The sequence below is a fragment of the Pristiophorus japonicus genome, unplaced genomic scaffold (assembly GCF_044704955.1).
Source record: "Pristiophorus japonicus isolate sPriJap1 unplaced genomic scaffold, sPriJap1.hap1 HAP1_SCAFFOLD_443, whole genome shotgun sequence".
Classification (NCBI taxonomy): Eukaryota; Metazoa; Chordata; class Chondrichthyes; family Pristiophoridae; genus Pristiophorus; species Pristiophorus japonicus.
The window spans coordinates 301,617-316,818 of NW_027254345.1; the positions used below are offsets into that span (position 1 = coordinate 301,617).

A 15,202-nucleotide genomic window follows, 5' to 3' on the forward strand; every position below is an offset into this window, starting at 1 on the left:
GAATAAGAGCAAGGACTGAGGCTCCTCCATCACTACATCCTTGGTCCCCATACCTGCCTCACTCATGCTCAGAGGCAGCATGCATTTAATACTGGGCAAGTAGGAGCTCTACTGGTGTGAACATCTCATCAGTTTGCTTTGGATACACTTCAGCATAGTGACAGGTTTCCATGCATATCAGACACAAAGAAAACCATAAAGAAATACTGAGGTACCAATCCAGTATATTTTACTGCACCATTCCTGTGCAAGAGTAACTGTCATAGTTCCATACCAACACATTTCAATTGATTTTATTGCACTGTCCTTGTACCGATTAATCCAATGCATTTCATGATACAATCCGATAGATTTCACTGCACTAATGTATTAGTCCAATAAATCTTTGAAGAACATTACTGTTTCGTGTAGAGTTTCAACTTGTTGGCACTCAGAGCCTCAATGGCAGGTGGCTAAATGCTGCAGGACCACCTGCTCTTGATTAAATTCAGACATTCTAGGAATAAAGTCAAGAATGAAAACATTTCACAAGCTAAATCAAACACTGCCATCCAAAAGCATAAGGAATAGATGTGTCAAGTTCTGCAATTAATGGAGAAATGGCCTCTCCACAAAAAACATTAATACTTGGAGGCATCCAGAACACTTAAAACAGATTAAATGCAACTGCAAGATTTGGAGCTGCAGTCTCAGGACTGTTTTTCTGTTTGTTAACCTGTAATCTGCCTTTTGCCTTGCCTGTGCAAATACTTAAACATCTTTTAAGAAACCCTGACATTATTCACACCCCTCAAAACACACTTGGCAAACTTTTTGCAGTTTAAACTTAATGCAGGCTGTCAAACTCAGACTGGAAAAGGAGAAAATAGAGGGTTCATCATTCAGACAGGTTCAGACACAGGTCACAGACAGATTGACAGGTCTAAGAGACAGGTCACACAGACAGAGAGACAGAGAGAGGTCACCAGATAGAGAGAGAAACAGACAGAGAGAAACAGAGAGAGAGAGAGAGAGGAGAGAAAGAGAGAGAGACTTGTCACACAGACTGAGGCAGGTCACAGAGAGACAAGTTACAGGCAGAGACACAGACTGGTCACATAGACAGACAGGTGACAGGTTACAAACAGAGGTCACAGACAGATTGACAAGTTACAGATTGTGACCACTCTGTCTCTGAGACTGGTCAGACAGACAAAGAGACAGGTGACACCAGACCAGTCACAAACAGATTGGCGATAGAGAGACAGATTGGTCAGAGACTGGTCACACAAAGAAACAGGTGACAGACAGATTGGCCAGTCACACAATGCCGCGCTCACCTGGTGTCGGGCTGTGGGCTGATGTCCGAATCAATGATGACTCAAACGCCCGCGCCCGGCTCCAGCTGGCGGCGTCGATCCGGTTGCCTCAGCGGCTGCTGATGCAGGGCGGGTTGGGATGGGGTGGGGTAGGGTAGGGTAGGGCGCGGCGAGCCGGGTCGAGCCCGGGATGAAGCGAGCGCACAAATGCAAACAATCCAACACCTCCCTCTCTCTCTCAATGTTCTCCGGTCCCTATTCCCCCGCCTTTTATACCCGCCGCTGCCGCGTTCACACCCCCGCCGCACTGCACATGCGCCGCCCCCCGCCGCGCCCTCACTGCACCTGCGCCGCTGCACGCAAGACTTTTGCGCATGCGCCGCAAGCATCTGCCCGCTTTCTGCGTCCTGCTACCCGCCCCACCTGACCGCCACGCGCCCACGCTTCAAACCCAACCGCCAAAAATACCCTCACCAATCGCCAGAGCGCGAGAGTCCGGCCAAGGGGCGATAGTCGGTCCAAGAGAGCGATAGTCCATTCAAGGGAGCAATAGTCCGGCCAAGGGTTGACAGTCCGGCCAGGGGGCGATAGTCGGGCCAATAGGTGATTGTCCGGCAAGGGGGCGATAGTCCAGCCAAGGGAGCGATAGGCCGGCCAGGGGGCGAATGTCCGGCCAGGGGGCGATAGACCGGCCGGGGGGGCAATAGTCCGGTCAAGGAGGTGATAGTACAGCCAGGAGGCGAGTGTCCAGCCTAGGGAGCGATAGTCCGACCAGGGAGCAATAGTCTGGCCAAGGGGCGAGAGTCTGGCAAGGGGGCAATAGTCCGGCCAGGGGGGTGAGTGTCTAGCCAGGGGGCGAGTGGCTGGCCATGGGGGCGATAGTCCGGTCAAGGAAGCGATAGTCTGGCCAGTGGAGCGATAATCCGGCCAAGGGGGTGATAGCCCGGTCAAGGAAGGAATAGTTCCGCTTGGGGATCAATAGTTCGGCCAAGGGAGCGATAGTCCGGCCGAGGGAGCTATAGTCCGACCAGGGGTGTGGGTCCAGCAAGGGGTGTGTGTCCAGCCAAGGGAGCGATAGTCCAACTAAGGGAGCGATAGTCCGGCTAGGAGGTGATAGTCTGGACAAGAGAACAATAGTCCAGCCAGGAGGCAATAGACCGGCCAAGGGGGTGATCGTCTGGCCAGGGGGCGATAGTTGGGCCAGGGGACAATAGTCTGATCAAGGGGCAAGTGTCCAGCCAGGGGATGAGTGTCCGGTCAGGGGATAAGTTTCAAGCCAAGGGGTGAGTGTCCGGCGAGGGGGGAATAGTCTGGCCAAGGGGGCGATAGTCCGGTCAGGGGGCGAGTGTCTGGCCAGGGGGCGATACTTCGGCCAAGGGGCTGATAGTCCAACCAAGGGGTGATAGTCCAGCCAGGGGACGAGTGTCTGGCCAGGGGACATGTCCGGCAGGGGCGATAGTCCGGCCAAGGAAGCGATAGCCCGGCCAGGGGGCAATATTCCAGCCAGTGGGGCGATAATCCAGCCAGGGAGTGAGTGTCCGGCCAAGGCACGAGTGTCCGGTAGAGGGCAATAGTCTGGCCAAGGGGTAAGTGTCTGGCCAAGGGGGCGTTAGTCCGGCCAAGGTGCGACTATCTGGCCAGGGGGTGATAGTCTGGATGGGGGGTGTGTCTGGCCAGGAGGCAAGTGTCCGGTCAGGGGCGAATGTTGAAACGAGTTCTTTTTCCCTCAATCTGTTTCAGCGAATACACTGAGGCGGACACCAAAGCAGCTTATAACAAAGCAGTCTTTATTATTTGTTTCACCGGCCGGGACTTATCAGAACAAAGGGACGCTCTCCCTCGGAGTGCGCCCACTTCCCTCGGATAAGCCTCGTTACAATGCAGGGGCGCAACAGTTATACACTTTCAGTACGTAATACAATTGAGGGACATTCAGTTCACCCTATCCTTTGTGATCCCTCCTTCCCTTTGTCCACTCATGAGCCGATACCTGGCCTTCCTTGCCCAATTAGATACGGGTAAGTGGTTATCGCAACTTTTTCTCACAAAGAGCTTTCTCACCCATTGCTTGTAAATGTTACAATTTTACTGGCGTGACTAGTAACTAAGACCTTGAGCAAGTCTGTTATTTGTGCTGATGTAATATTTGCAGTCTGACATTCTTTTAGTTATTTTTCCATGATTCCTTTGTTCACTTCACTGTCTCTATTGCTTATACATTTTCACACATTCACATTCCCCCCTTTTATCATTCCATGATAACCCTGGTGACTATTCCAGGAGTATCGCATTCAGCCATTCGCACTCTCTTTCCTGATCCTCCTTGTCGAGTAGGTCTTTAGTTTGCTGGATCATAACCCGGGAGCCTCTGGCCACAAGAGGGTTTGCTAATCTTGCCATCATGACTTTACAACAAAGGTTAAAGCAACCAATAATCAAGCAACAGGTAATTATTACTACGATGAGAATAATCGCTCCATGCATTAGATACGATCCCCAGGATCCACCTAACAGCCAATCAAACCAGCCTACTTCTCCTGCAGGGGTGGATAACTTCTTTACCTCCCTTCTTATGTGATCAGCGAGATTGGTTATGTTTTCTGAATTATCGGGGAAGTAAGTGCAACATTCAGATCCTATCAGGGCACACGTCCCCCCTTTCTCAGCTAACAGGTAATGAAGGGCCATTCGGTTTTGTAATGCCACGGTCCGTATCGCTACTATTTCGGCTGTGATGTCCTCCAGAGCTTCAGCAGTATAGTTAGCTATCTGTTCCAATACCCTCTCTAGGTTCTGTACTTCATCCATGGTACATCCTATCCTGAATGGGAACATCATGACCCCAAAGAACTTTTCGGCGGGGGTGAGGGCTCGCCTGTGTCAGCTGGAGGCATGTGCTTCCGCCAGGGTACGTGTTTGCCGCACAAATGGCACCACATATCCCAAATAGTAGGACCCTGTCCATTGCCTAGGTAACCAGGGGAATGCCCTATGCCCGCACACAAAATACGTGCCGTTATATATATTGTGTTGGGGTCCCAAGACTGGGCCCACAGAACTCCACCTGTTTTATTCGGAAGGTGAGAGAGGATAGTGACTCGTGCATCTGTTATGATGTTGAGGTTGTGTGGGCAATCGCTGTACCCTATGATATGTCCCTTTCTGCTGGTGTCATTTCGGGTTAAACATATGGACCCGGTTGGCCTCCCGATCCCCGAGGTATTGGTCAGGACTAAGAATGGGGGTTCCTTCTTATGGTCATAGGGTGGTTGGTACCATCCCTGGAACGTTTGACTAATGGGGTACCGAGCACTCTCCCACTCGGTGACGTCCCCGTGGTTGTCCACGCGGTAACGGTATGATGCTCCTCCTGGCCTCCGTGATCCCTCTCTTGACCCGCCTTTCATCTCTCGTATTTGCATTGGCCCCCCTCCGCTTATGCTAGTCTGGCTCAGAAGCCACTTGACAGTCTCAGTTAGGGTCAGTGGAACGGGGCGCAAAGGAATTCCCCCTTTGGAATGTATAGGGATATGTGAACACACCCAGCAACTAGAAAACTTCCCGTTTCGCGCATAAACATAAGACATATATAGGAACGTGTTTACATGGAGTTCCCTTCGTTGTCTTGCCCCCTGTATGTTATAAACCGCCAACGCCATTATACTAAAAAGAATCCACGACCCCATAGCTATGGGTTAAGTGGATATCCTCCAACGTCCTCTGGGCCCGTCAGGTTCCAAGAGTCCCAAGGACCCAGTTTGTCCAACGGGGAATTGGAGGTACACAACCTTTAGCAGCTTGTCTTTGCTCGCCCGAATGTTCCACTTATTCATCTATGGGATAGAGGAAGTCTGTAACATAAATATAGAGGATAGTTAAGGAGTGATAAGCTTGCAATGATGCAGGTGAACCCAGGTACTTCTCCCTTCAACCTTAGCTGCAGTGGGGGTAGTGAGTAACACCTGAAAAGGCCGCTCCCATCGTGGCTCTAATCCTTTTCGAATCCATTTCTTAATCAGGACATACTTCCCTGGTGCCATGAGGGAGAATTCGGGCGAAACTGGGAGGTCGAGGTGAGCATCTCGAACTTGGTTGTGGGCTATTTGCAGAGCCTGAGTCAGGGAAAGAACATAGGTGGTCATTTCCTCAGTCATGTGGTGGAACTAGACAGTGGAGGGGACATTCTGATTCCAGGGGGTCCTAAGGGGTTTACCATAAATGACCTCAGCGGGGGTCAGTCTAACCTTACCAGTCGGAGTAGTGCGGATCTGGAATAGGGCTATGGGAAGGAGTTTAAGCTAATTGAGTCCGGTTGATGCTACCAGTTTTGCAAGCTTGGTTTTGAGAGTTTGATTTGTACGTTCAACTAATCCCGCAGCTTGGGGTCGGTAGGCACAGTGCAGCTGCTGGTTAATGCGCATTTGGGAACAGAATTCTTTGTTAACTTGGCCAATAAAGTGAGGGCCATTATCGGAACTCAGTCGAGCTGGGATACCATATCTAGGAACAATTTCCCTCATTAACACTTTAACAACAGTTTGAGCCTTATTGTCCAGGATAGGGTAAGCTTCGATCCATTTGCTAAACACATCTACTATTACTAACACATATTTGTAACACTGAACTCTTTGCAACTCAATGTAGTCCAACTGCAAGGTCTCAAAGGGACCTTCTGGTAGGGGCGTCTTACCCCAATCACAGGACTCCCTTCCCTGGATTATGCTGTTGGCAAACAAGGCAGCGACTACTGATGTTCTGGGCCAGCGCCTGGAGTCTAGGGTGCCATCAAGTGGCCAAAAGCGTGTCACTTGTTGTCCTTGCTCCACACTGAGTAGCAAAGTGCATACATTCAATAACCCATAGGGCCAACTCGTCAGACATGCAAGTCTGTTCCGCGGGAGTGGTCCAGAGTTTAGAGACATTGTCATAAGTACATCCATAATCTTTCCACAACAGTTTATCTTTTTCAGGAGCGTCCTCCTGTGCTTTAATGATATCTTGGATGGTTGGCATTGGTTTTTCTGAGGCTAACTTATCCTTTGCAGGATTTTTAGTTTGACTCATCATTCTGGGCACCACCATTTGTTGTCCATGAGCACAGTGGTTTCCTATATCAACCGGAGATTTTCCGGTAGTGTGGGTGGTACATTTGACAATGGCAATGCGCTTGGGGAGCATGAGGGCTTGCAACAAGTCAGATACTAGCTGCTTATGGGATATCTCATTCCCATTTGAAGTTAGGAATCCCCTATTTTTCCATAATTGTCCGAAATCATGGGCTACCCCAAAGGCATAGATATTGACCTTGAGGATTTTAGCCAAGATACAGGCTTGGGTGAGGGCGAATAGTTCAGCTTGTTGGGCGGAATAGGCGGTCTCAAAGGCGGCAGATTCCAGGACCTGATTCTCCTGGTCTACTATGGCGTATCCCGAATTTCGTCCGCCTTCTGGGTCAATGGAAGAGCTTCCGTCAACATACATAATACAGTCAGGGTCCTCCATTGGTACATCAACTAAATCTTCCCTGACCGAGGTAGCTTCTTGAATTAAAGATAAACAGTCATGACTCGGTTCTTCCTCATCTTGGGGTGGCTCGGTAAGAAAACAGGCCGGATTAATGGCAGTACAGTGCCGAAAGGTCAGCCTAGGATTATTTAGTAGGTAGATCTCATATCTACTCTGCCTGGCCATGGTAAGATGTTGAGTCTGCAGTTAACCCAAGCGGGCAGCTACGGAGTGGGAGGTATATACCACAATATCCTGCTGGAGGGTAAGGTTGGCGGCAGATTGAAGGCTATTGTAGATGGCAGTTAATATTTGAGTACATACAGGGTGCCCCAAGGCAACGGGGTCTATTTTAGAAGAGTAGTAGGCAACAGACCTATGCTTATCCCCGTGTTTCTGAGTCAAGACAGCGGTAGCACAATCTTTCAGGATCGTACAATACAGTTGAAAGGGCCGGTCATAGAGGGGCCGGCCCAAAGCCGGAGCTTGCAGCAGGGCTGTCTTTAGTTCCTTAAAGGCTTGGACGTCTGCGGTTTCTATTTCAAAGCTGCCTTCCTTGGTTGTGTACGGTGTGAGGTGCTTGGTCATCAGGGCAGCATTAGGGATCCAGGATCGACAGTAATTGATCATCCCCAACCACTGCCGCATTTGTTTAGCCGTGCTAGGGACTGGAAACTGGCAGATGGGTTCGACTCGGTTAGCCTCCAAGGCTCGGTGGGTGCCTGATAAAATGATCCCAAGAAATTTGACTTGAGACTGGCCAATTTTGACCTTTGATGGGGAAACTATGTATCCCAGGGAGGACAAGTAATTCAGTAACTGATTAGCATCCTCCTGATTACTTGGTTCATCCGCGCTGGCTACCAGTAAATCGTCCACATACTGATTAAAGTGGATCCCTTAGTCAGCGTGAGGGACTGTAACTATTTCTGCAGGCACCTTGAGAATAAGGTCGGGGAGTGGATGAACCCTTGGGGAAGTCTAGTCCATGTATATTGCTGTCCCTGGTAAGTGAAGGCGAACAGGTACTGACTCGCCTGGGCTAGCGGCAAGGCGAAGAAGCCATGTTGGAGGTCTATTATTGCGAAGATCTTGCCGTTTGCTGGGATTAACGACAGTATCTGTGCTGGGTTGGGAACCAGAGCGTGTAGGGGCTGGATGATAGCTTTGATGGCTCGAAGGTCCTGGACCAAACGGAACTGATTTGTTTTGCCTGGCTTAGGGACTGCCAGTATTGGTGTATTAAATGGGGACTGACATTGAACCAAAATCCCCTGTTCCACTAGTCCCTAGATCAATCGGTGGATACTTGATATTGCCTGTGGTTTCAGTGGGTACTGATGGATGGAGGGCCAGTCCACATTATCCTGTACTAGGATCTCAATTGGATCAATTGGAGTATAGCCCACTTGGGAGGGGTCCTCTGCCCATATGTGAGGATCCACGTAATCGGGTATATTGTTACCGGTATGGTGGTATATTACCGTCAGGACCTTCTCGGGATCCCTGTGAAATTGGTATCGTTCGGCCATGTCCCACAATCTGCAAATCCGGGCTGGTAGGGTCAGCCTCGTCTATAGCTTGGCGCACCATAATTCCTAAATCTCTGGCATGGTGGGGAGGTAATACTTCGCGAGTGACGTGGGGTACCACCGTTGGGGGTTGCTGCCACAACTTTCTATTCATTTCCACGAAATCTGCTTTCCCCTCCAGTCCAGACACTCTGGCTTTTAGGAGGATTTCACACTCCTCCCCCACGTGATCCTGGTAGAGATTCTGGAGATCCTGATTCTTACCACAAGAATCATAGGCTAGGGTTACATGATAGGGCGCTTGGGGCAAATCCAGGGACCACCATTGAGGGGTTCGGATAGTGTAGCACTGCCGTTTAAAGGTTCCTTGCTTTACAATGATCCCATCATCCCCGCATTCCAGATGCAACTGAAATTTACAGAGGAGATCCCTAGCCATCAAGTTACAGTCCAAATTGGTGGTAATAACAAATTGATGTTCCACAGATTCTTCCTTGTAATTTACGTTAACTGGTTCTGACACTGGGAATGTTGAGACTTGTCCCAGGAACCCTGACAGTCCCTGTGTCTTGGTGGAGGTGGGGAGTTTAAGCTTCGACTGCACAGAGGACATGGACGCTCCTGTATCTATTAAGAAGGGTTGCCACTCATTTCGAATTTTTAACGATATCATTGGTTCCTCATCCGAGGAAGGTCCTCGTACAGTCAAGCCGCGTGGTCAGTATTGATATTCGGGTGACAGTTGGGCAAAGGGGTTGTTCTGGGAGAAGTTAGTATAAAATCCCCGTCCTCTCCCCCCTTGCCCTCCTCCTTTTCCTCCTCTTCCTTTTTCGTGCCGAGGGGAGAGACATTCCCTACTCCAATGTCCTTCCTGTCCACAATTAAAGCATTGTCCGCTCCTTCCCCAGCCCTGGCCGCCTCCCATACCCGATCGAGGGACACTTGCCCCTGGCCGGACTATCGCTTCCTTGGCCAGACTATCACTCCCTTGGCTGGACTATTGCCTCCTGTCCAGACTATCACCTCCTAGCCAGACTATCGCTCCCTTAGTTGGACTATCGCTCCCTTGGCTGGACACACACCCCTTGCTGGACACACACCTCTTTAAAATACCACTTCAGTTTCCTTCAGTTCCAAAAGTCTGAGGAAAGTTTGGGCACTCGCTGGTTCTCAGGTAGTGTCTGAACGAGATCCAGGTCAATCTGGCGAATACCTTCTAAACTTAGGAAATAGGTGTCCAAGTCAGGTGTGACGTCGACCTTGTATATCACTTGGCCCGTCTAGGCACTGATTGGACTTAAATCGCGTGGCGACGCGAACCACGGGGCGACGCGGAAGGATAGGGAAATCTGGAACCTAGAACAAATTAAGTAAGGCTTATCGCGCAGCGACACGAACAGGAAAACCGCGCGGTGACGCGGAGGGATAGAAAATTGTGCGGCGAAACGAACCGCGCGGCAACGCGGAAAATAGGGAATAAGTGTCCAAGTCAGGTGTGATGTCGACCTTGTATATCACTTGGCCCATCTAGGCACTGATTGGATTTAAATCGCGTGGCGATGCGAAACACAGGGCGACGCGGAGGATAGGGCTAGGTTAGATTGGGCTAGTTTAAATCACATGGCGACGTGAACCGCGGGGCGATGCGGAGCATAGGGCTAGGTTAGATAGGGCTAGTTTAAATCGCGCAGCGACGCAGAGGATAGGGCTAGGTTAGATAGGGCTAGTTTAAATTGCGCGGCGACGTGGACCGCAGGGTGACGCAGAGGATAGGGCTAGGTTAGATAGGGCTAGTTTAAATCGCGCGGTGACGCGAACCATGGGGCGACGCGGAGGGAAAAAAAAACGCGCGGCGACACGGAGGTTAGGGAATTACGTGAAATTAAGCTACGGGGCGACGCGGGACTGTGTAAATTTAAAATTGTACTTATGCCAGGTACGGCGTTGATCTTGTATATCACTTGGTCCGCCTAGGCTCTGGATAAGGTAACCTAAACCACCGCGGGGCGGCGCGGGGACAATCGGGACTAATTAGAACATTGACAATACGCAGGGCGACGCGAGGATGGGTAATCAGTTAGATAAAACTACGGATGTGGGTAGTCCGCTCCAAAAGTTATGTGAAGAATTCCCTGAAAGAGCTGAACAATTTAGACTGTTAACTGGAGCCCTGAACAAATTATTAGGAGATGACTAATGGCCTCTAGGGAGCACTAGAAGCGTGGAGGTAGCAAAAAGGGCACAGGGATTGATTTGGAAAAGGGGACGAGGGAAAAAGGACAAAAATTTAATTGCCACATGGCGACATTCTTGTCAAAAATTAAAAGATTCATCACTTCTGTCAAGTTGGCAGGAAAACGCCATTAAATTAGGATTATCATTGACAGAAGGAGGACATGTTAAAACCGTAGACGTCTTAAAAAAAGAATGCGCGCACGAAAAACGTACTAAGAGATCCACTGGGACCTCTGAGAAAGTTATTGACCGACTACGTAGTCAAATGGTTGGCTTTGCGTTGACCGAGGCTGATGATGAAATTGATGAATGGTCACTGACTCGGAGCCCAACGGCGCCTCCCGCAGCCCCTGACCCCTTACCACAGTCCCCTTTCCAACCTCCACCTTACACTCCGGCGGCAGGAGGTAAGGATAACCCTAACCCCACCCCAACGAACCAACAAGCCCAGACAGACTCTTCATCCTCTGATAGCGACTCAAATCCCCAGTTCACGAGCCATGTAGCCGAGAGGACCAGATCTCACACCCGGAAGGGCAGATCTATATCTCAAAGGAACAAGCAATCCCGTGAATCCGCTAGTCAGAATGCCAGTCGTGAAAGGCAAAACAAACCCTCCCGCCGATCGGGACGCGGAGGTGCTGTGCGGTCAGACAGCTCCGAGCCACCCTCCGACCCAGAAACGTCTTCCGAGATTGACACCCCCACCCCTAAGTCCCGGCGGCAGCTCCCGGTTCGACCAATGCCAAACCCTGATGCACAACAAGCTGCAGACCACCCCACCATAGATGTCTATGTGCCTTGGAAACCGAGTGAAATTATGGCCATTTTGACCACCATGCCAGATCAAAAAAGGGAACCTGTCAAGTTTATAGATCATCTCCGGACTACCATTGCAGTTTATAATGCAGAATCAAGGGACCTGTGGGCCCTGGTACAGCAGACCCTGAGCCCAACTGAACACTCCTGATTTTTAGCTCACTTAAGATATGCAACCCATGATGCATTGTTGGCTGCACACCCTAATAACGCCCAAGACCGCCTAAACGCTGTTTTCACCGCCCTCGGCACGACCCTTCAGAAGCCCATCAGTATGGCCGCAGTATTAGAAACTAAACCCAAGCAAGACGAAAATGCCGACGAATTCATTGCTCACGCTATCCGAACCAATAATATGAATTGGGCAGATAACAGTCAGGCCCAGATGGAGAGAGCAGTGAAATATTATTGGCAGGAAAAGAAAGGAGAGGGGGGAGGTGCGCCCCCAACCCGGGTCAAGACTGAATACGTGACGAGAAAGGAAGAGCCTCCTCGAGGGGAAAGATCGAAACCTACCCCAAGGGGATATCGAATGGAACCACAGCACTGTGTAAGGGGATGGGTGGATAACCAAGAATATGGGTATACCCAACACCCCAATGGTCCAGGCCCCGCAAACTATGGACCCCCTTATGGCTCTCGATCGGGTATGGGAGGCGGCCAGGGCTGGGGAAGGAGCGGACAATGCTTTAATTGTGGACAGGAAGGACATTGGAGTAGGGAATGTCTCTCCCCTCGGCACGAAAAAGGAAGAGGAGGAAAAGGAGGAGGGCAAGGGGGGAGAGGACGGGAATTTTATACTAACTTCTCCCAGAACAACCCCTTTGCCCAACTGTCACCCGAATATCAATACTGACCACGCAGCTTGACTGTACGAGGACCTTCCTCGGATGAGGAACCAATGATATCGTTAAAAATTCGAAAAGAGTGGCAACCCTTCTTAATAGATACAGGAGCTTCCATGTCCTCTGTGCAGTCGAAGCTTAAACTCCCCACCTCCACCGAGACACAGGGACTGTCAGGGTTCCTGGGACAAGTCTCAACATTCCCAGTGTCAGAACCAGTTAAAGTAAATTACAAGGAAGAATCTGTGGAATATCAATTTGTTATTACCACCAATTTGGACTGTAACTTGATGGCTAGGATCTCCTCTGTAAATTTCAGTTGCATCTGGAATGCGGGGATGATGGGATCGTTGTAAAGCAAGGAACCTTTAAACGGCAGTGCTACACTATCCGGACCCCTCAATGGTGGTCCCTGGATTTGCCCCAAGCGCCCTATCATGTAACCCTAGCCTATGATTCTTGTGGTAAGAATCAGGATCTCCAGAATCTCTACCAGGATCACGTGGGGGAGGAGTGTGAAATCCTCCTAAAAGCCAGAGTGTCTGGACTGGAGGGGAAAGCAGATTTCGTGGAAATGAATAGAAAGTTGTGGCGGCAACCCCCAACGGTGGTACCCCACGTCACTCGCGAAGTATTACCTCCCCACCATGCCAGAGATTTAGGAATTATGGTGCGCCAAGCTATAGACGAGGCTGACCCTACCAGCCCGGATTTGCAGATTGTGGGACATGGCCGGACGATACCAATTTCACAGGGATCCCGAGAAGGTCCTGACGGTAATATACCACCATACCGGTACCAATATACCCGATTACGTGGATCCTCACATATGGGCAGAGGACCCCTCCCAAGTGGGCTATACTCCAATTGATCCAATTGAGATCCTAGTACAGGACAATGTGGACTGGCCCTCCATCCATCAGTACCCACTGAAACCACAGGCAATACCAAGTATCCACCGATTGATCAAGGGACTAGTGGAACAGAGGATTTTGGTTCAATGTCAGTCCCCGTGTAATACACCAATACTGGCAGTCCCTAAGCCAGGCAAAACAAATCAGTTCCGTTTGGTCCAGGACCTTTGAGCCATCAAAGCTATTATCCAGCCCCTACACTCTCTGGTTCCCAACCCAGCACAGATACTGTCGTTAATCCCAGCAAACGGCAAGATCTTCGCAATAATAGACCTCCAACATGGCTTCTTCGCCTTGCCGCTAGCCCAGGCGAGTCAGTACCTGTTCGCCTTCACTTACCAGGGACAGCAATATACATGGACTAGACTTCCCCAAGGGTTCATCCACTCCCCGACCTTATTCTCAAGGTGCCTGCAGAAATAGTTACAGTCCCTCACGCTGACTAAGGGATCCACTTTAATCAGTATGTGGACGATTTACTGGTAGCCAGCGCGGATGAACCAAGTAATCAGGAGGATGCTAATCAGTTACTGAATTACTTGTCCTCCCTGGGATACATAGTTTCCCCATCAAAGGTCAAAATTGGCCAGTCTCAAGTCAAATTTCTTGGGATCATTTTATCAGGCACCCACCGAGCCTTGGAGGCTAACCGAGTCGAACCCATCTGCCAGTTTCCAGTCCCTAGCACGGCTAAACAAATGCGGCAGTGGTTGGGGATGATCAATTACTGTCGATCCTGGATCCCTAATGCTGCCCTGATGACCAAGCACCTCACACCGTACACAACCAAGGAAGGCAGCTTTGAAATAGAAACCGCAGACGTCCAAGCCTTTAAGGAACTAAAGACAGCCCTGCTGCAAGCTCCGGCTTTGGGCCGGCCCCTCTATGACCGGCCCTTTCAACTGTATTGTACGATCCTGAAAGATTGTGCTACCGCTGTCTTGACTCAGAAACACGGGGATAAGCATAGGTCTGTTGCCTACTACTCTTCTAAAATAGACCCCGTTGCCTTGGGGCACCCTGTATGTACTCAAATATTAACTGCCATCTACAATAGCCTTCAATCTGCCGCCAACCTTACCCTCCAGCAGGATATTGTGGTATATACCTCCCACTCCGTAGCTGCCCGCTTGGGTTAACTGCAGACTCAACATCTTACCATGGCCAGGCAGAGTAGATATGAGATCTACCTACTAAATAATCCTAGGCTGACCTTTCGGCACTGTACTGCCATTAATCCGGCCTGTTTTCTTACAGAGCCACCCCAAGATGAGGAAGAACCGAGTCATGACTGTTTATCTTTAATTCAAGAAGCTACCTCGGTCAGGGAAGATTTAGTTGATGTACCAATGGAGGACCCTGACTGTATTATGTATGTTGACGGAAGCTCTTCCATTGACCCAGAAGGCGGACGAAATTCGGGATACCCCATAGTAGACCAGGAGAATCAGGTCCTGGAATCTGCCGCCTTTGAGACCGCCTATTCCGCCCAACAAGCTGAACTATTCGCCCTCACCCAAGCCTGTATCTTGGCTAAAATCCTCAAGGTCAATATCTATACCGACTCTGCATATGCCTTTGGGTAGCCCATGATTTCGGACAATTATGGAAAAATAGGGGATTCCTAACTTCAAATGGGAATGAGATATCCCATAAGCAGCTAGTATCTGACTTGTTGCAAGCCCTCATGCTCCCCAAGCGCATTGCCATTGTCAAATGTACCACCCACACTACCGGAAAATCTCCGGTTGATATAGGAAATCACTGTGCTCATGGACAACAAATGGTGGTGCCCAGAATGATGAGTCAAACTAAAAATCCTGCAAAGGATAAGTTAGCCTCAGAAAAACCAATGCCAACCATCCAAGATATCATTAAAGCACAGGAGGATGCTCCTGAAAAAGATAAACTGTTGTGGAAAGATTATGGATGTACTTATGACAATGTCTCTAAACTCTGGACCACTCCCGCGGAACAGACTTGCATGTCTGACGAGTTGGCCCTATGGGTTATTGAATGTATGCACTTTGCTACTCATTGTGGAGCAAGGACAA

General features: G+C 49.9%; 2 protein-coding genes across 2 annotated transcripts in view; one reads left to right on the plus strand and one right to left on the minus strand.

Annotated features, from left to right (window-relative positions):
• The window catches only part of LOC139251771 (ADAMTS-like protein 2), a 125,861-nt gene extending 124,320 nt beyond the window's left edge, over nt 1-1,541 (minus strand). The window contains exon 1 of the mRNA XM_070873303.1: nt 1,320-1,541. The gene's annotated coding sequence lies outside the window, so the exon portion shown is untranslated. The remainder of the gene's footprint in view (nt 1-1,319) is intronic.
• Nucleotides 1-15,202, plus strand: part of LOC139251770 (protein myomaker-like) — a 180,938-nt gene that overhangs the window by 76,216 nt on the left and 89,520 nt on the right. The window lies entirely within an intron of this gene.